Source organism: Microtus oregoni, unplaced genomic scaffold (assembly GCF_018167655.1).
Source record: "Microtus oregoni isolate MIOR12 unplaced genomic scaffold, Mior012 000023F_ref0000262, whole genome shotgun sequence".
Lineage (NCBI taxonomy): Eukaryota > Metazoa > Chordata > Mammalia > Rodentia > Cricetidae > Microtus > Microtus oregoni.
Window position 1 is genome coordinate 5,818,141 of NW_024543082.1, and position 21,539 is coordinate 5,839,679.

General features: G+C 43.7%; 1 protein-coding gene across 1 annotated transcript in view; it reads right to left on the reverse strand.

Moving 5' to 3' along the window:
• LOC121461711 (protein mono-ADP-ribosyltransferase PARP14-like) overlaps positions 1–20,976 on the reverse strand; it is a 361,785-nt gene extending 340,809 nt beyond the window's left edge. Inside the window, exon 1 of the mRNA XM_041672894.1 lies at positions 20,871–20,976. The gene's annotated coding sequence lies outside the window, so the exon portion shown is untranslated. The remainder of the gene's footprint in view (positions 1–20,870) is intronic.
• Between the last annotated feature and the right edge of the window lie 563 nt (positions 20,977–21,539).

Below are 21,539 nucleotides of genomic sequence, written 5' to 3' on the forward strand. Positions count from 1 at the left end.
TCACAGAGATCTACCTGCCTCTGCCTTCCAAGTGCTGGGATTAATGGCATGGGCCAACACCATCTGGTAAGATTTTTTATTTTTATTTTTGGTTTTTTCAGACAGGGTTTCTCTTTACAGAATTAGAACCTGTCCTAGAACTTGTTCAGTAGACCGGACCTCACAGAGAATCCACTTGCCTCTGCCTCCCAAGTGCTGGCAATAAAGGCATGTGCCACCACCGCCTGGCACATTTTCTTAATTAGTGATTGATGTCCAGTCCACTGTCAGTGGTGCCGCCCTGGGCTGGTAGTCCTGGGTGGCTATAAAAAAGCTGGTTGAACAAGCCATGGGAGAAAAGCCAGTAAGCAGCACCCCTCCATGGCCTCTGCATCAGCTCCTCCAATTTTCTGCCTGGTTTGAGTTCCTGCTTCCTCTTCCCTCAGTGACTGTGATTCAGAAGATGTAAGTCAAATACACCCTTTCTTTCCTGGTTGCTTTTGGTTATCACAGCAACAGAAACCCTAGCTAAGACACTGGGCTAACATCTTCTGCTAGAATGCCTTTTCAAACTCACAGCCTCAAACTGCAGCACTTAACACTCCCTATACCTTGTTCAGCAACCATTACATTTCAAAGGCTCTTACTTTTCTGGTCCTCTAAACTTGTATATTTTGTGATAGATGTCATTTTATGTAATGACATTGGAGATTTCTGGTACTCAAGAGTTCCTTACTGTGAAAATCATATACTGTGTGTTGTATTCCACAATAGGGCTTTCCTGGGTTTGGACACTCATCCTGCATGAAGAAAAGAAAATGTTACATAAAAAGGCATGCCTCTGAATTTTACTATACTAAAGGTGTGTTCATTGTGGGTGAAGCCCACTGAAAACCAAAAAAAAAAAAAGCTGTTTTGCTCATATCCTGAATAATTCACAATTCTCAGATTACAGTCATACCCACCTAATTCCTCCCATCTTGACATATGGTCTCTACCTTTTAAAAAAAGAAAAGACATCAAAGTCTAGATGCACAGCTTGGCAGTGCTTGCTTGGCATGCACAAGGGGCTGGGTTCAGCTTCAACACTGTCTAAATAGCAGAAAAGACATCCAAGTTGTAAGTGAACAGTATGGCCTGATGTGGGAGTGTCATATATCAATCTGTTGATTTCATTGGTTAAGTAATAAACAAACTGCTTGGGCTCATAGCTGAGAACACAGGTGGGTAGAGAAAACAGAACAGAATGCGGGGAGGAAGAGGAAGTGAGCTCAGACTTGACAGCTCTCCTCTCAGGGGCAGACTTCTCTGAGAGACGCCATGCCCCGCTCCCAGGCAGATGCGATTCAGCTCCGACCCAGGATGGACCTAGGCTAGAATCTTCCTGGTAAGACCTGTGCTCACAGATTGTTAGAGATGGGTTGATCGGGATATCAGAATTGGCCAGTAGGGGCTGGAGCTAAAGGGCCAAGCAGCGTTTAAATGGATACAATTTGTGTGTTGTTATTTCAGGGCATAAGCTAGCCAGGCTGCCAGGGTGCTGGGGATGCAGCCCCGCCACTCTTATTACTACAATGGCCTCTAGCTATTATGTCCCTACCACAATCACTGAATGAGTTCCCGGGAAAATCAGCATCTAAAAGGCTACAGGATGACCCCTTGGGTGCTGGTAATTCTAACAGGGCCAAAAGAAACTCACGTTCCCTGGAACACTTACTGTTTGGATGCCACTTTCTATAATGTATTGAATCACAATTGAGCCACAGTCTGCATAACCCGGCAGTGACTGTCTTAAAGTGGTGAAAGTCATGGTTCCTTTTGACTGGTTTCCTTTCTGGATACCGTAGGACGTCTGACACAGAGGACAGACAGGCTTTAATGACAAGGCCTTGGTGATACAAGAGGAGCAGAATTCATGCTTGCACTTAGGGAGCACATGCTTGTTGCTAGTGGTATCCATGCAGATGGCACAGGAATCTTCATTATCATTCACCTTCAAGGCGCCAGAGCTGTCAGCAGAGCCTCTGAGAGGAGGTGAAGCTGCATTTGCGTCATTCCTGTTGACATCCATGGGTGTCTCGTGATCCACATTTTTTCTCTCTCCAGATGATGGGGACAGTTTCATTCTTTTGAAGACATACTGCTTTGTCTCTGGAGGCTGATTAGGCAAAACAATCAAAGTCATTGACTTGATATATCACAAAGTGTGTATTTGGGTGCTTTTTTTTTAAAGTCATGAGCACTGCTGCTCTTCCAGAGGACCTGAGTTCAGTTCCCACAACCATGAGTAGTGGGCTCTGATGCTCCTTTCTAGCATAAGCCCTACATGCAGATAGAGCACTCACTCATACACTAAAATAAACAAATGTTTTTCAAGAAGTGCAACAAGATCCCTTATCATGCGGCTCAAAAATATCAGGTGAAGTTCCCCACCGGAGTTAAAATCCTACACCCTGTCTCACAGTACCCTTTCCGGTCCCTCACTCTCTCCCTTGCTCACTCCCTCCCCCTATTCTTGCCTCATTGAGCTTCAGTTCCTCTGAGGCCTGTGTGTGTGCTTTTCTCAGCCTAGAATGTTCTTACCCCAAACAGGAAGCTAGAGAAAGGTCTAAACTGTCCCCATTTTACAGCTGGGCCTGAGTTTCAGTTTCCTAAAAGGACAATGAGGGAGACAGCAAGCACCAGCCTGAGGCACCTATCTCAAGGTAGTGACCAAAAATGGCAGTTCCTGTAATTTCCCTAAAACAAACATACACTGCCTTGCCCAATTATGCACCAAATTGGTAAAACTATAACCACAGCCAAATAAATTGTACTAATATAACTGTTTCCTGCTGAACCAATTATACTTGAGGTGACCTAACTGTCACCAACTGTCACCACTTAGCTGTGCTTAAAAGGAGCCTGCCCACTCCCCTCAGGGTTGTCGCCATTTTGTACAGGTGAACGGCCTCACATACGCTGATAATAATCACTCCTTGCTCTTACATACTGTTTGAGTCTGGGGTCTTCCTTCAGCATTTCCTCAGACCCCACACTAGGTACTTTAATTTACTCATGTTCTCTAGATGAAGCATCATGGGGGTTTGTTTGTTTACACCCTGTTTAGGAAGGTGACTCTGTCACTGTTCTCATCCTCCTTTATTCTTCCCGCACTTGTCACTGGACAGAATTCTATTATACATCTGTTTACTCTGCTTTGTTTCCCTTACTCGATGTCAAGGCCCTAAGAGCAGTCCACACTGTGGCTGTGCCCCCAGCCCCACGACAGTACCTGGCACATAACAGTCCCTCTCTATTTGTTGAAAATATGTTTTAAAGGCAGGTGCCTGTTCATCATTTAAGCCTCAGGCTCAATGTCACCTCAGCAAGAAGGTCTCCCATCTTCCCCTTGCATGCCTTCACCCTGTTCCTCTCGGATGCAAAGCTCCTTTTTTTATTCTCCTAGCACACCTCTGTCTTTGATGTACTTTTCCTCATTTCAATTACTTCCTCATGGTCTGCAGACCCCCTTACTCACTACAGGCTGCATGAGGACACGAATCTTGTCCCTGTTTATTCACCTCAGTAGCCCATACCTTGACCAGTACCTAGCTCACAGTTAGTGCCCAGATAAGGCTGCTGGACCAACAGGGCAGAAGCAGTGACCCAGGGGCAGTTGTAGCAACAGTACCAGCTCTTCTGTCAACACTCACCATATGGACAATAGCGTCATCAGAATTATAACCAAGCTCTTCATCAGATGGTGCTTCATTCAGAGACTGTGTCAAAGATGAAGGTCTAGGTTTCCGGTCCTCCACTGGCTTTTTCACAGTTTCCAGGAAAAAGGTAACAGGTTTGCCATCAATCACCATCTGGTGCTCTCTCTTTTTCAGTACTCTTTCCTTAGCTTCAGGGGAGACATGAAATACACATATTCACACAGACATGATAGAGAACTTACAGATGACCCCCAATGTCCTCTCTGGGTTGATTCTTGGAACTTCTGAAGACACCAAAATCCAGAGCTGTCCTTTATATGCTTAGGACTTTCACACAAGCATCCCATATTCTCCCATTTGGTTTTTGTTTTCTTGTTTTTTGTTCGTTTATTTTTGAGATATGGTCTCACTATGGAGTCCTGACTGCCCTGGAACTCCCTAAATAGAACAGGCTGGCCTTGAACTCACAAACTTTCGCCTGTCTCTGTGTCTAGAATGCTGAGATTAAAGGCATATGCCACCACACCTGGCCTTCCAAGGACTTTTAAGAATCTCTAGATGAGTTTAATCCCTCAAGCAAGGTAAACACTCTGGAAATACATGTTATGTTGTATTGTTTAGTTGGATGAACCCTATAATGTAGCACTGTTGTCTAAATTTCCTCAAGATCGAAACATTCTGTCCTGCAGGTAAGCTCCTTAATCCAGAAGGTAAACAAGTTAAAATACCTTGAGGAAGTTCCTGAATCTGACCAGATTCACTAGGTTCCTTCCTGCTAGAGTAACCAAAAAAGACTCCTACAGTCCCTCTGAGACTGGCAGAACAGAGCTGCAAGGAAGACTCAGAAAAACAGCACAGACTGTAAGAGAAGACAAGCAGTAATGATGACAACAGACCTGTACCAGAAAGAATCAGAAACCATCCGAGTTGCCTGAAAGAGGTTTAGACCAGAGCTACTTGGAAAGGATGCTTTCCACCTGCTGAGCTGCCTGCAGCCTATGCAGAGGGTTCCAGATTCACAGCTTTGTGAACTGTTCTGGGCTCTGGTGATGCAGCTGTCTTTGAGCCATTTCTGCTCCTATAAGTAACCCCTCACCCACATGCCTCTAAGAAACCTCAATAAAAGTCATTGGTTCACCAAACTGGTCTTTGTTCTGTTGTGGGCTCCTTATCCGAGGTGAGTGGACATGTTTTTTCTGTCTCCCCAGAAAAAGTTTTGTGTCCCAATAAGAACAGAGAACCTGAGCAGTTGTGTCTGGCATTCTGGAATAGCAGGTTGTTGATGGGAGAAAGTTATCTGGAACTCAAAAGTAGGCAGCATAAGCTTTACTGTAGAATATCATTTGGTTATTAGAAGCCATGTTTCTAGTCTGGGCATGGTGGTATGCATTAATAATCCTAGCAATTTAATGGTAGAGGTAAGGGTAAGGGGATCACGAGTTCAAGGCCAGTCAGAGTATATAGTGAGTTACACCCTCCCAGGGGATGATATCCACAGGGAATCTGTAGGCCACTTCCTGACCTGGTACCCAGAAACCTTTGGCTCAGGAAAGAGAAGATGGGCATAGAACTGGGCAGAAGAAGGTAAATCTCTGAATTTGAACCCAGCCTGGTGAAACTTTCAGGTTAACCATGGCTACATATGAAACACTGTCTCAAAAACAAAACAAAAGTTTCAGGCCAGCATGGCTCTGTAACACGGATGGTTATCTTATTTGTTGGGGTTTTTGTCCTGCCCTGTACCCCCAGCTGTTTAGCCCCAAAGAAAATCACACATAAGTCTCCATAAATTATAAGCTGATTGGCCCATTAGCTCTAGCCTCTCACTGGCTAACTCTCACATCTTGATTAACTCATTTTTCTGATCTATGTTAGCCATGTGGCTCAGTACCTTTTTTCAGTGAGGCAGATCATATCCTGCTGCTTCGGGAGTCTGGGCAGGAGTGAGAGGAATCAGCTTCCTCCTTTCCAGAATTCTCCTGTTCTCATTATATCATTTCTACTTCCTGTCTGGCCCACCTATACTTCCTGACTGGCCAATCAGCATTTATTTAAAACATGATTGACAGAATACAGACAATTCTTCCACATTGTGGCTACACAGCAAAACACTGTCAAAAACAAAGCAAGCAGGGTGGTGGTGGCACACACCCTTAATCCTAACACTTGGGACCAGACAGGATTTCTGAGTTCAAGGCCAGCCTGGTCTACAAGAGCTAGTTCCAGGACAGCTAGGGCTGTTACACAGAGAAACCCTATTCTGAAAAACAAAACAAAACAAAAAAAAAACAAACAACAATAACCACAACAAAAAAAAACCCTGCTGTGTTTCTAAAATAATGTTAAACTCAGAGTTGGGGCAATGGCTGACACCCATGAGCATGTAACTTACCTTCATCTTTTAAGATGCGCTGAACTGTGACACTCTGTCCTTGAGGGCCTGTGGCCATGTTTGTCCTCAAGTTCACTGTCAAGTCCTGATTATTAATTTTGACAACAGTGATCTTGTGCTTTGCCTGCCATGCATTCTCCAACTGCATGTTAGTTATTTTGTCAAAACAGTGTATGACATTGTTGTCAATATATCGCCATTCCACGAATGTGAGGACATAGTCTGCCTGGCTTTCCTTCTCTTTAGCCAATCGGATGCTCTTGATCAGGTTTTCAATCTCATCTCTAGCTCTTATCACATCTCTGCTGATTCCTGCAACTTCAATCAAAGGTGTCTTCTGGTCCAGCTCAATGATGATATTCAGCCTCTCCTGCAGCTCATTCAGCTTCTTATACTCCTTCTCTCCAAAGTCTCTGACACATTCATCGTCACTGCGATAGGATAGCTGCTTCTGGGTGATCAGATTCTGTATCCAGGAGATCGTGCGTTTCACACTCTGTTCATCTTTGCCACATACCTGGAAAACTGTCTGGTCTATTTTCTTCTCCAAAAACAGGGTGTTCTGTTTGTGGGGAGTGTGCTTTGGAAAGCCAAAAACGGCTAAAGAGAAAATGAAAATTAATATTTCTTTTATTCCCTTCAGCATCAAGGTGAGGAATATGTATTTGATAAAAGTGAACAACTCATAGGAGATCTTAGACAATAGAGATGGCTGGGAAGGAGCCGGGGAGCCTTTTCTGTCTTTCATGTTGTCATAAAAAGCATCCAGGATATGAGGCTGGAAGATAGCAACTTTGACTTTCTTCACAGCCTGCACTGAGGGTTTCTGAATAAATTCTTCAGTGGCATCCATTATGGCATCTGGGTCCTGTTGAGCACTTCCTTTAAAACATACACAAAAGACAAGGTTAAGATCCACCTGCAAAAGACTGCTACATAAACAAGGAATTCCAGATGTCACAAGATAGAAAATGCCTAGTCCCACTTTCATCGATGTATATTTTTCTAACATGATATCATCAAATAGTTTTGACATCCTAGACACAGTGGGGAGGAGTTTCTATTCCATGCTGTCCACAGATCAACGCTCCAGGACAAGATCCTGAAACCTGTTTGATTTGTGGCATTCACATCTGTCTTTTTCAGTGGATCCTGGCTCTCAGGGTCACTCCCCTCCAATTATAGAGTCCAGGTGACTTTCCTCCTTGATTTACTAGAGTCTTCAAAAGATCATAAAAGGCAAAAAGATAAAAAAATAAAAAAGATAATATACCTTGAAACAACATGGTCCTTATAGAGACAATCTGAGCCTCTGGTAGATTTTATGCAAGTGTTGGAATTCTGTCACCTTCCTCTGGGGACCTGATTTAAACTAAGGAAATTCTAAGGCACCCAAAATTATAACATACTTGTTATAATTCTAGGCATATTAGTTACCCTGAGCCTCCAGGATGTCTTTCTTCCCCATACTCTGTACCATTTTAACTGCCCAGCAGAATTCAAAGCAGCCACTAAGTAGATCCACTCCTGTCTTTAACATGTTTCAGATCTTGTTTCTCAAGCCCTGGAACCCACAGCCAGGTAAGACTGTGGAATAGCCCAAAGAAAATGGCAGCTCCAAAGTCACATGAGAGGCATTGTAAAAGTCTGCTGGGCCAGAAGGTTTGATAGACTGAGAGTCCATCTGGATTATCCCTGTTAATGGTACCCACCACTGGGGCAGGAAATTACAGCAGATGCCTTTGACTAACCTTGAAGACAACAATTGTGGGGACACAGGTCACTCCTCCTGCCTCCGTCCTTCCCATCATTGGAACCACAGGTGCACATAAATGCACCCTGCTCGTTTTCCTCCTTCTACTTAAAGAACTCACAGGCTTGGCTCATTACCTAGTGGATGGGGTGCCTTGGAGTGAGGAAACTGTCTATTCCTAGGGAAGGTGTCCCTGTCATCACCCAGACCCAATGAGGACCAAATCCATGGGGAAGTGGACACTTTGGGATGGAGCCTGGACAGCCTGTGGCTACGGACCTGTGCCAATTGCTGGTAGGCAAATGGATGAGTAGTTCCGTTGTTCACGTTCTTCCAAAACACAGGAAACTGATCTCTTCACGTCATTCCCACCAACAATGTGAATAATACTCTTGCATCTCAGTGATCCACCTTCAGTAACTATGTACTCACTGTTCTGTGCTGTGAAACATGAGCAGATTCAGAGTCAGACACTGACCTGTGCTTGGAGAAAGCAAGATGTCTGATTATATGAGGAAACATTTTACGAATTAAAAGTTCATGAAATACTACATATTGTGAGATTTGGGGATTAATTTCTCTTAACTGTCAGCTATATTTCTACTTTTCACTTTCTTCCATATGGAATTCCTTCATAAAATATATGATCTTAAGATAAATACAGAGGTCTCAAAACAAAACAAAACCAAAAAAAAATGATTAATACATTATCTTCCCAGCTCAAGGCCCTTTCTCAGTTTCCTCACAGCCTCCCACAGTCAACCTTCCACTTATAATCCAGCACCAAGAAGCAGCATCATTCCTTACCCAAGACAGAACATTCCTTCTCTACACTTGGTCCTTCACCTTCCAAAATTGCTTTGGAGACTCCTACATGAGAAAATCAAGACGGTGACCTGACCAGAAAGATGCCTTTGTTTCTCAACTCACCCTATCATAAAGCAGTAAGGACAGAGAAGTAAATTTTATAAATTTTAAAAATGTTGCCAGTTGTAAAAAAGCCCATTGAAATAACTTTAAAAATATTAGTTAACAGGAACAAGCCCAAGTCAACAAACTGTTTTGTCTATAGAAACACCTCTTCATAGGATCTACCACACTGATTACTGCAGGAGACAGAATCCATCTCACTAAGTACTTGATTTGAGATTAAATGTGTTTGATGTTGAACTGACAATCACATCTGCTGCTTCTTTGGTGATGTCCCCCATGGCCACTTGGAAGAGGATTGGGCCAATATTCATTTCATATACTCCTAACGTAGGGCTGGAGAGACTCCCATAAAACCCTGCCCAGAGGAAAGAAAAGACAGAATTAGGCACCAAGTCATCAGAAGCAAGAACAGCTGAGGTCACAGGCTGCTCCATCACTGTATTGGCTGCTGTTTACTGTGGCCCTGGGCCTGGACTGGGACAGAATGATGGGTTGAGTTTAGGAGTGCGGGGCCATCCTAGGCAACATGGCAAAACCTTGCTTCAAAACAAAGCTCCAGTGAACCCCAAACAAGATGAACTCAGAAACAGAAAGCCACATGTGACAGAGAAGTGTTGGCTTGTACTGTCTCTTAAGGTGTCTCTTGGGAAGAACACATCACAGTGGAGGTGGTAGTCTCATCAGTAATTCAAAATTTCCACTCTACAGCTTATATGACCTGGCCCACCTTTCCCTTTTGTCCAAGTCAGGCCAGTTTCTTTTATACTCACATGCATGGAATATCCTTTAATTTTCATTTAATATGTTCCACAGTTTGACTTATCAGAGAAATGATCATCATCATCCTTTCCCTGCCATTGAACAGTTACTTGGTAACAAGAAATCACTGGTCAACTTAAACACTTTACTGTACCTTGGGTGTCACTTGGATTTCTATGACTCCTTTTGTCAAATTCATCTGAAAATGCCTGGAAATACAAACACAGTTTTAACCATTATACTCCCTATGCGATCAGTGAATTTGCATCCTGGGAGCTTCTGATTCTGTATGCACACATGTAGTGATTTGTATCGTAAAGCACACATGTAGTGATGTGGATCGTAAAGCCTTTGTGCATGACTTTGAGTGACATGTTTCAGCAAAGCCTTTGCTATGTTTGGGTTGATCAGTGGAGGCTAAGAATTGTTTTGAGACTGTTTAAACCTTGAAGAAATGTTGTCTCTCTGGAGACTCTGCACTTGGTGCTCTGTGAGAGCTTGCAGCTGTAATGACCTTTATCTGAAGACACTCCTGGCAACCTGGGGTTCTTACTTTAGATTACGGCATTCCATAATGTGTGGGCTGTCTGCTTTCACAGGCAGGAAAAGCAAGATGACTACAGGATCTGGAACTTTCCCCAGACTCTGTTAACCTTGTATATGCTTGAATGAAGTAACCAGAGTGAGCTAGTGCGAGCTGGGTGTCAGTCTCTTCCATAAGGCTGACCCCCTCTGCTCCTTCAGAAAATGAAGACTTGGCATCTTGGTGAGCTTCTCTCTCTATTGTGGCACCTACATCAGGATTCAAACAATATACATACACATGATTTGAAAATAGTAGCCCTCAAACAGTAGTATATAATTTAGTTCAATATTTTAAAGTTATAAAAAATATACATATTGGCTGAACGGTGGTGGCATATGCCTTTAATCCCGGCACTTGAGAGTCGGACGCAGGCGGATCTCTGTGAAATCAAGGTCAGTCTGGTCTACAAGAGCTAGTTCCAAAGTATGCTTCAAGGAAACAGAAAAATTGTATCTTGAAAACACAATATATATGGAGCCAGAGGCAGGTAGATTTCAAATTTGAGGCCTCCCTAGTCTACAGAGTGTGTTCCAGGATAGCCATAGCTATACAGAGAAACTCTGTCTAAAAAAAGCAAAACGTCAAAAAAAAAAACAAAATGAAAGACAAAATATACACACACTTTCTACAAATGTGTCCTGTAAAATAGAGATGCAAATAAAGTTGTAAATCCTATTACTAGAGCTCTGTTTACAACAAAAACCGGATAGTTAAAATCCAATGGAGGGATAATTCTACACTTTCACATGCACATGTGTTAAAACAGTAGCCAATAAAAATTATACCTTCAAAGACTATTTAATGGAATGTAGAAATGCTTATTTTATACTTTCAAGTGGAAAGAATATTAAATTGCGTATTTACATGATCTCATATAGAATCATACAGCAGAGGAGAGTGTGACAAGGCTGACTAAACAATTCCTGTTTTTGTGCTACTCAATGTGTCTTCTTTAAATGCATTCCCCTCTTAACCAAACAGCCCACAGGAGCTGCACCGAGAATCCATGTTCAGACCTTTGGCTCCTACTATTCAGTTTCTGTTCCAGTCTCTACTTACAAGCAGTTATTTTTGTAAATGTAGTTAAGTTTAAATGTCTTTAAATCTTGAGAGTTTTTCAAGTTTGGAAGGAGAATAATAGCATTCAAATGTATTTAAGGTATCAGTGGAGACTATTCCTTTTCATAGATCTATAGAGTATTCTATGTGTTAAAGAAAATGAGATCAATTGGGCACTTGTGGTGTGCACTTTTAATCCCAGCATTTGGGAGGCAAAAGAAATAGGATCTGAGTAAAAGTCAGCCTGGTCTACAGAGTGAGTTCCAGGACAGAACAGCCAGGGCTACACAGAGAAACCCTGTCTCAAAAAACAGAAAGAGAGAGGAGAGAGGAGAGAGGAGAGAGGAGAGAGAGAGAGAGAGAGAGAGAGAGAGAGAGAGAGAGAGAGAGAGATAGAGAGAGACTTAAATCTATTCCACAGGATTCATCCCTATTCATGCAGACATTCATACCCCAGAAAAATCTCAGCACCTCCACCTCCTGTTCACGTTGTGTACAGAAATCTAAACTTGCAAAGTAATTTTGACTTCTAGAAGGGAGAGCATGTGCTATAGCAATGCCCACATCACCTTACACCATGATGTCTCAGGGAAGCTACTTAAAACTCTTAACAACTGGGAAAGTGCATACATACTTACAATCTCAGCATTCTGGAGGCCAATGCAGGAGGATTGCCATGAGTGTAAACAGTCTGAACTACTTAACAGGATCCTGTCTAAAATAACCTAAACAAACAAACAAACCTCACTGTGCTTGCACAGTCCAAGCTGAAGTTGTCTCCTGATTTGGCTGCCCAATTAGAATGTAGGTTTCCTGCAAGAGCTTCCATGAATTTATAGGTAGTGTCTAGATCTGGATAACAATGACATAGGACCTAAAAATTCCAACAGCCCAATCCACGGGCATCTGTGTGCTGTCACCTTTACTGTGACATTGTGGAAACTGTTCTAACACTAAGGTCACATACTCTACTGGATTACAAAGACATGGAGAACAGAAACCAGGTCTTAGAATCAGACCACATTGCCGTAGCTGATGTGACACACTGTGACCGAGGATGCTTCTAGTATTTCTGGTCCAAGTGTCCTAAGTCACATGGGGACGTGTTCAAGCCACATCCTTCACTCACAATTAATTACATTTCCAGAAATGGTGGCTGGAATCACCTGCATTCCCATCCTGGAATTTTCAGATTGATAATGCCATAAATATGCCTTGATATTATATACTAACATTTCTATATCCATAGGAGAGGCAAACTCATAGGCTAAAAAAAAAATATGGGTATTACAATGTGTGAGCCTTACTTACCTGACTCCATAATGGGTATTACAATGTGTGAGCCTTACTTATCTGATTCTGATCCAGACATAAGGATGGAGAGATGGAGAGGCATTCTTGAGACAGCTGTAACCTATCATTGACCACATGAAGAAATGACTGCATTTCAAGGTGTGTTTAGTGGTAAGGTTAAGTTCAAAATGAATTGGTGAATTGTTTAGAGACAGGATCATGGGTCAACATTACTTGTGAGAAACAAACCAAACACCTATGTAGCCCTGGATGTGCTGGAATTCTATGTAGACCAGGCTTGCCTTGAACTCACAGAGATTTTCCTGCCTCTGTTTCACAAGTGCTGTAATTAAAGGTATGTGCCACCATGCCTAGCTAAACCACACACACACACACACACACACACACACACACACACACACACAATCTTGTGCTAAAGGATGAGGCAGAGAGAGTAAGAACAGTGGCTGTTCAAGATTCTATCACCTGTGTGTTGTTGGGAGATAGGAGAATTCCTGGGGTTTGCTGACTGCCAGCCTGTCTAAAAAAAACATTAGTTTTCTGCAACAAATCCACAAAATGATAATTGTCTTTACAGGACTCCCAAAACCTGGACCTGCCTCTCTCCCACCCTACCACTCCTTCCTCACAAGGACCCGCAGATGGGATCCGGGAACTGATCTCCCACATCCACTCCAGCACCCAAGGTCACCCTTACTCGTGTCATTGGTTAAATCCTATCCTCTGCATTCCCCATGCTCTCTCACACCTGTAACTGACAAAAGCCAGCACTAGATGGAGCAGACACGACAGATGGGAAATGATGAAGATGAGGAGAGCCCTGCAGTGTCCCCTACTATGGACCACAGTTAAGGGGATGTACTGACCCATCCCAGAGCCCCTCAGATCCTTACAGAAACACCAATCTCTACTCCTAAGTGATTTGGGAAGAAGTCCAGCGTCCATGGGAAATGTTTGAAGGTCTGAGTAGGAGAGCAGGGAATTTTCCTCAGTCCTTTCCCTCCACCCTGTCTTCCTTGGGCCCTCAATAAGGCTGGCAGAGACCAGTGACATCACTGCACATTGCTGATGACAGGAACACTCACCTTGGCATTCTGCATACCTTCTTCCACCAGCCGGATTTTCAGGCCTTCTGGGGACACCAGCACATGGTCCTGTGTCTGTGGTTTCTGTGGTGTTTCCCCAGGTGACACTAATTCTAAAGCTGTTAAACTGGACTGGGAAGCTGTTGGGGAGAGGGTGGCTTTATATGTAGTTTCTACAGCTTCAGCAAAGGCCCCAGCAACCTTTGCAGATATGTCCACCAGATAAATCTTTTTCAAGGTGCGCCTGTCTGTCTGGCGTTGGAAGTTGTCTTTGATGGCAGAAACAATGGTAGCCACACACAGGTCTAAGGGAAAGCCAAAGATTCCAGAGCTGATAGCTGGCATGGCTATGGACTGACACTTGACCTCCTCAGTTAAGGAGAGACTTCGTTCCACAGCTCTCTTCAACAGGCTCACGCACTCCTTGGCCTCATTTCCGTCCCACAGAGGCCCTACTGCGTGGACGACATGACGGCAAGGGAGCTTGCCTGCTTTTGAGATAACGGCATTGCCAGTTTTGACCATGCCACCATTTCTCACTATTTTGTCACATTCTGCTTGAAGTTCAGGACCAGCTGCATTTGAAAGAGCGAGGGCCAGACCATCAATGTGTTTCAGATGCTCGTTTGCTGCATTCACGACCACATCGGCAGGAAACCGAGCCAGGTCTCCCTGCTGTACAATCAGAGTGACTCCAGGGGCTATGTGCATCTGTAAGAGGCACTTCTGCCTTTTAAGGCTGCCTTTGTCGTTCTCTGATCCCTTCTGGAGCTCAATGACACATCCATACCGGCGTTTGATCTTGCATTTGTAATAGGATGCTTTGTCCTGGAAGAAGTGCCTAGCACCAGGCTTATCAATCTGGAATCTTTTAATGCAGACTGAATCCCGGATTTGCTTGACCATGTTCATGCACTCTAGAACTTTACTCTTGGGTCCAGTTAGTAAAATGCCTTTTGGTTCATCTTCCAGCTTAAAACGTGCCTGCACATTAGCCTTTTTTATCTTTGGCCAGAATAGCTTCCTGTCTGACCTTAAATACTCAATAATCAAGACCGATTCAATTTCAACCAGTCTTTCAATTTTCATGTTTTTTTCCAAGAACTCAAAAAGTTGATCATTGATTTCATTTACTTCTTTCACACAGCCTGCAATGATGACCTCAGCCGGGGTTCCTGAAGTTAATTCATCCTTTATCATAATGCTTGCAGTGGAGGAGTGTCTCTTTTGCAGAGAGTGAATTTTCTTTTTCCATGCATTGCCTCTAAGAACTTCCTTGTCTTCAACTTCAATGATTTTATAACTCAAAGCATCAAGCATTTTCTTCTCTGCTTCTGCCAGGGCTTCTAAAGAACAGGCCGTCAAGAGAAGAGCTGTACTTTTCAGCTCATATGTGGCAAGAATTTTCTGTGCCTCAAAAAGAGTCTTGGAGAATTCCTGACTGTCTACTTGCTGCAGAAACATGAAGACTTCAGAAGGAATCTGGACATCTTTCTGAGGCATGGGATACACCTTTTCCTGGATGTCACACTTTACTTTATACACATCTGCACGGAATCCCTTAAAGCATAGGTGCTGGGTGGCAGCATCGTAATGAATCTCCATCTCTGGATTCTCTTTCCTTAGATCATCCAGGAAACCACTCTGATGCAAAAGAAAATGTTTCCCCGGAGAAATGGCCACTTTCTCCTTCAGACTCTGCTCCTCCTTTCGGACCTTCTCCGTGGTGCTGTCTATTAACTCCTTGATTTTCTGGCCGATGTCTTGGACATCTTCTGATTTTCCGGCTAAGGTGAGACTCTCCTTATCAAACTCAATGAGAACCCTGTCATCTCCTACCTCATGCTGTAGGATGTCCCACACTGGCGGATACACTTCAAACACCTTAACTTCGTACTTAGCCTTGATGCCAGACAGCACCTTGGAGGCGTCTCTCTGCCACGTCTTGATGCTTGGTCTGTGATTGACTAAGGAGGCAGCAGGTCTGACGGTCACTGTGCCGTTGATGTCAGACCATGTTAGCTCGCAGTGACAGCGTCTCATTTGGTCATTTATCTCATTTATCAAATGATTATGTTTTTGAAAGAACTTCCACAAAGGAAGGCCCAGTGAGTATTGGAAAGATGCTGGAAGCTTGACCAGTGGCTTCTCCTCACCATACAAGGCTGTGCCCAGAGAAGGATAATAGGGGAAGACATACAGTGGCATCCCATTGAAACTGTGTTTCTTGGCCAGAATTGTGTCTAACACTATAAAAACAAAACAAACAATTAAATCAATTACGGTAATCTCAATGTCATGAATTTTCAAAGAACACAAAACAAAACAAACTTTTCTAGAGGGCAAAAGTCTCTGCTGTTTGTAGAACTCAAAGGTGGCATTCTCCCGTGTGCTCAGCTATAGACTGATGCTAACCGCAACAAGACAGACTCCATTTAGGGCTATGATGACTTTATATACACATCGCTCTACACTAAAATCATGCTCAAGTCTATTGTTTTTCCAATGTCACTGATGTATGTGGCACAATAAGAAACAGTCACAAATTGGAACACAAGCATGGGGTTGGCGTCTGTACCAACACAAGGAATGGTTTAAGGGCTGGAGAGATAGCACATCAGCTAAGAGCACTAGGCTGCTCTTCAGAAAGACCCGGGTTCAATTCCCAGCACCTACATAGCAGCTCACAACTGTCTGTATTCCTGTTCCAGGGGATTCAACACCCTCACATGGTGTACATGCAGACAACTACAAATGCACATTAAATCAATCAATCAATCAATCATTTTAATCCTCTGGGTGGGTCTTTCTGTATTCCATCCCTTCATGTACAGTCCCAGAATTTAACTTTCATAGTAAACTTCATTTCATAAGAGAAGATAATTATACCAGCACTCTGCATCACTTTCTCAAGGGCTTTACATGAATTGCCTGTGTTTACTCTTGACAGTGGCCTTCTCAGGTAGAGAGATTCTATTACACCCATAGATAGAAGTGAGAAAGCCGAGGCTGGGGAAAGTCAGAGTTCTGTAAACCCAGGGAAGTCTCTAAGCTAATTGCCAGTGTGAAACCACACTCATCCTCACAGTCATTGGAGAGTCCAGCCCCAGAGGTCACAATTTAGTAAGGCCTTCCCCATTATATCTCCTGTTCACCATGTGTACCAGGACAGCCACCACAACCAACCCTGATTGAATGCTCATGTTCTCTCTCTTTCTCCAGGACTCTGCTCACTTTGTTTTAGCTGTTGGGCAAGAGTAAGTAGAATTAGCATGGAAATTAGAGTCAGTCCTGCAAGAACTTGGATTTAAATGGCACCCATGGCAGAAGGATGCTAAAACATGATACCCTGGTGAAGGACTAAGTCCTAGGGCAGGTATCAGGCCTGAGGGAAGGAATGTGACCTTCAGAGGCCCAGCCTCCCACAGGGCTCCAGAGAGGCTAGACAGCCTGAGTGACCTCCAGCTCAGACTCAGCACCCCCTTAGGCCAAGCACTGCTGAGACACTGTTTCATTTCCTCCTACAGCATCCTCTGAGGTAACTCCTAACACTACCCCTACAGATGAGAAAACAGAAGGTTTGAGGGCTCACAAAGGTCACCATGCCCGTGACCACCAATCAGGATTTTAAGTCAAGTCTGTCTGACTCAAGAACCACTGATGATGTCATCAACAGGACTTCCATCTCCTCCTCAGGTTATGAGAAATCTCCATTATCCCATCTCAGCACAGGCACAGCACAGGGGGAACAGGAACGCTTTCTATAACTCTACACGCTTCTGAGTCCATCTCTCCCTAAACCTGTTGATTAGAGAATCAATGCAGGGACATAAAACACAGATCTATGGCTGTGAGTACGGCCTGTCAACGTTCCTAGAATGGCGACCTTCAGTCACAGGCCGGACTCCTCAGAGACTCTCCCTGTCTCTCATGAGCTTGTTCTGCTTCTCCAGAGCCTGCCTTGCTGCCCTTGTTCTGCACCAAATCCAGATGAATGAGAGATTGGTGCCATTTCTGACAGATTAAGAAATGACTGAAATGGCCAACCATCCAGGTCTTCCCGGGTGGCAGGCCAAGACACATTACCTTTGCTGTCTGAAAACTCAACCAGCGCCGAGCTCTCTTCTGGGAAACACTCAACATGGGTGACTCTTCCGCCCCCATTGCAAGGGCTTTCAAAGTAGAGCTGCAGCTTGTAGTCACCTACCCCAGGAGGCAGGTTTTCCACCCTAACTACATTTGTTGTTTCCAGAAGTCTCGGGGCAAGCCATGGCTGTCGGTTCGAATGGTGACTGACACAATCACTAATAAATTTTTTAGTATCTACAAAACAGAAAGAAAATGAGAAAATTTCAGTGGCATCTCTATATGGTATGGAAGAAATGGCTTGGCTCCAACCCAGTAGTGAGAACTAGCTAATTGTATTTTCTGCTACTGAACAGTCTTTTGGCCATGGCCAACCCTTTGAGTGCACTCCTCCCAATGCCACCCTTCTCCCCATTTGCTCAAGTCCATTGATCCCCACTCTGCCAGCAGGGGGAGCCCACATCCACAGCGAGGCTACTGACTCCATATCCAAGTAGAACTTTCAGTTTTATTTTCATGTTGCCATGAAAAAACTAGTCATAAGTCAGGCTGTGGTTGTGCATGCCATTAACCCCAGCACTTCAGAGGCTGAGACAAGGGGATCTCTGTGAGTTTAAGGCCAACCTGATCTACAGAGCTAGTTCCAGTACAGCCAAGGATACACAAAGAAACCCTGTCTCTAAAAAACCAAAACCACAAAAAGAGCACCACCACCACCACCAACAACAACAAAAAAAACCAACTAGTCATATTTTTGAAGTTCCTTTTGTACTTGTATATACAACCACCTGTGTCTGCAATGCTCTTCTCCAATATGGGAGACAGAGGCATTTTTGTTTTATTGTGTTACTATAAATCAAATTGAACCATGCTACCAAAATAGGGCTATGTCTACAGCCCTCTCTCCTTTATATTTTGACTCGATTCTATTTATCTTGAGGACTCAGCATAACTATCTCATTTAAATTTTCAGCTTGTGTGATGGGTCTGCCATGTATCAATCATTGTGTTGGGTTCTGAGAAATGAATACAAGTCCTTACTTGTATATCACTGGGAAGACATGAATATTGAGCACAGTTGAATTGCCTTTTGGAGCTCCAATTAGGAACCAGATGAAACAGGGACTCAGACTCAGAGTGTATATGGTCTCTAATTTGACCACTAAATGGAGGGTATTGCCAAATGGATAAGAGGAGGGAGCAGTGGCAGCATGAACAAGATTGGTGTCCTTTGAAGATGGTCAGGTGACACTGCTGGAGGACACACTCAGGTGGGGACAACTATGCATGGTCCTCTCTCCCACCCCTCTCAGGTTACTACACCTGGGAGACAGACTCTCTTTCATCTCCATCATTCATTAACATACATGTCTCCCTCCTCCCAGACTGAGTTCCTCTAGAGAGGGAGCTATGATTTTAGTCATCTTTATGCCTCAGCTCATAAACCAGTACCTGGCCTACAACAGTGGCCATAGTTTGCACTGAAACTGTCCCTGAGGCCCATGTGTTAAAATCTTAGTCTTCAACTAGGTGCTGTTGGAAAGTAATGGATCCTTTAACAAGTGAGGCCTGTGGGAAATGTTCAAGTCATTGATGGGGGAGGTAGGGATAAGACGACCCTGGCTTCTCTCTCTCTCTCTCTCTCTCTCTCTCTCTCTCTCTCTCTTTCTCTGTCTGTCTCTCCGCTATGCTGCCACCATGCAGACTGCCTCAACATAAGCCCCAGGGCAGCAGGACTAACTGACCATGAACTTAAGCCACCCAAACTGTGAACTGGCATAAACTTCTCTTTTTGGAGGCTGATGATCTCAGGTGTTTATTACAGTAACAGAAGCTAACACAGAATGCACTCAAGATTGTTGCTCAATGAAGCAAGATCATTTCAATTTAAATTTCCCTTTATGGGTCTGGAGAGATGGCTCAGAGGTTAACAGCCCTTGCCGCCTTTGCAGAGGACTGTGATTCAGTTCCCAGCATCCATTTGGAAGCCCACGACCATCTGTAACTCCAGTTCCAGGGGAATCCAAGGCCCTCTAATGGCTGCTTCAGACACTGCATGCATGAGGTATACAGATAAACTGCAGGCATGTACACATAATATAAACAAATCTTTAAATTTCCCTTTACGATAAATAATAATAAACTTGAAATAACTGTTCTTTCTTAACATGCCTGAGGAAATATCTCACTTAATCTTCACAAGAATTTACATAAGTAAGATCATCTCTGTTTTATGGATGAGTGGATGAGGACCAGAGAAAATAAAAACTTGGTCACCTTCGTACAACTAGTTAAGTGACAGGGCCAGAATTCTGACCACACCCCCTGTGAACTTGACTGACACCCACTGCTGTGCCCATGGCACATGGGGCTTAGATTTGGAAATCTGCCATGTTTTAGGTGGAGCTGGGTCTTGCTTATGACAATGACCTAACAGAGCAGTCATTTTCTTTTCCATGTTTATGTGTGTGCACATGTCAGTGCATGTGTGTGCGTGCATTTGGAGGTCAGAGAGCAACTTGCATGAGTCCCAGGGATCAAACTCAGGCTGTCAGACTTGGCCGCAGTGCCTTTGCCCATTCTGCCATCTTGCTGGCTGGGGCACTCATTTTCCCCGTTAAGTGGGCTCTCTCTTCTCCACATGTATGACCATGAAAGAGTTACATCATGAGAAGTGCTGTGTGGTTATATGATAGGAAAAAGAGGAGTGGAAGTTGTCTGTCTGAGTTTAATTCCAGTTCTTCCATCTCTTGGCAACATCGAGCCCTGTCACAGGGTTGTTGAAAGGAAGGAATAAATTAACACACACAGAGATTGGCAGGTGCCTGACACTAAGCACTAGGGTAAGTCTGTTGGCATCATTGCCTTACAGAAGTGTGGCATGGTGACAGGTCAGTCTTAACTCCTCCTGGGGAAGTAGAGTAAGAGTTCAAACTCCTCCACTAGGAATTGCCTGGGACTTTCTATCTCTCCCCCTACCTTAACCCACCCAATCCACTCAAACAATCATATAATAAAGGGCAGTCTATTAAACAGACCCAAACTGGATCTCAAAATAAATTTTTTCATCTTTCCAAAATATGAGGGGAAAGGCCCCTGTATTGGCTTAGAGGCCCTGTTTACACAATACAACGAAGTGTCACATACTCAGAGATGTCCCAAACTCTGGGGTGTGGTGGACCGAAGCCTGGGGATGCAGGGCCTCCCTGGGCCTGGGGCTCACCTATAGGCTTCTGAAAGGTAACCACGGCAACGCCAAAATCTCGGATCACTTCCACCTTAAAGTCATCACTGGGGAAGCCGCTTATATTCTCCACCAGGAAGGTCAGCACTATGTCATTCACTTTCTCAGGCAGGTTTTCAAATGCCACCATGGAGGAAACAGTTTCATGTTCTTTCAGGACATCTTCCGTTTTCTCTGATCTGTTGCTGGAAGAATGTGTTGTATCCAAATCATCTGAGGATATTGGAAAGACAATGAAAGGTGTAAGGTATAATAATGGTTTTATTTAGTAAATTATCCTGAGACAACCCTAAACTTATCCATATCTTGGCTAACTCTGCTAAAAGGAAATCTCAGATAGTGCAGCTTCTGCTTTAGTGAATTAAAAATTAAAATGTAGCCGGGCATGTTGGTGCACACCTTTAGTCCTAGCAGTTGGGAGCCGAGGCAGGAGTTCAAGGCTAGCCTGGTCTATACAGGGAGTTAAAAAACAAAACAAAACAAAAACCTAAAATTTAATACTGTGGGTTTTTTGTTGCTCTTGTTAGTTAATTAAAAACCAAAAGTAGCACTGGTTGTTTTATTTTATTGTTGTTGTTATCACTAATTCAATTTTATTACTTTTTTCTGTTCTGTCTTTCTGAAAAAGGGGCATCCTCCCTCATATGT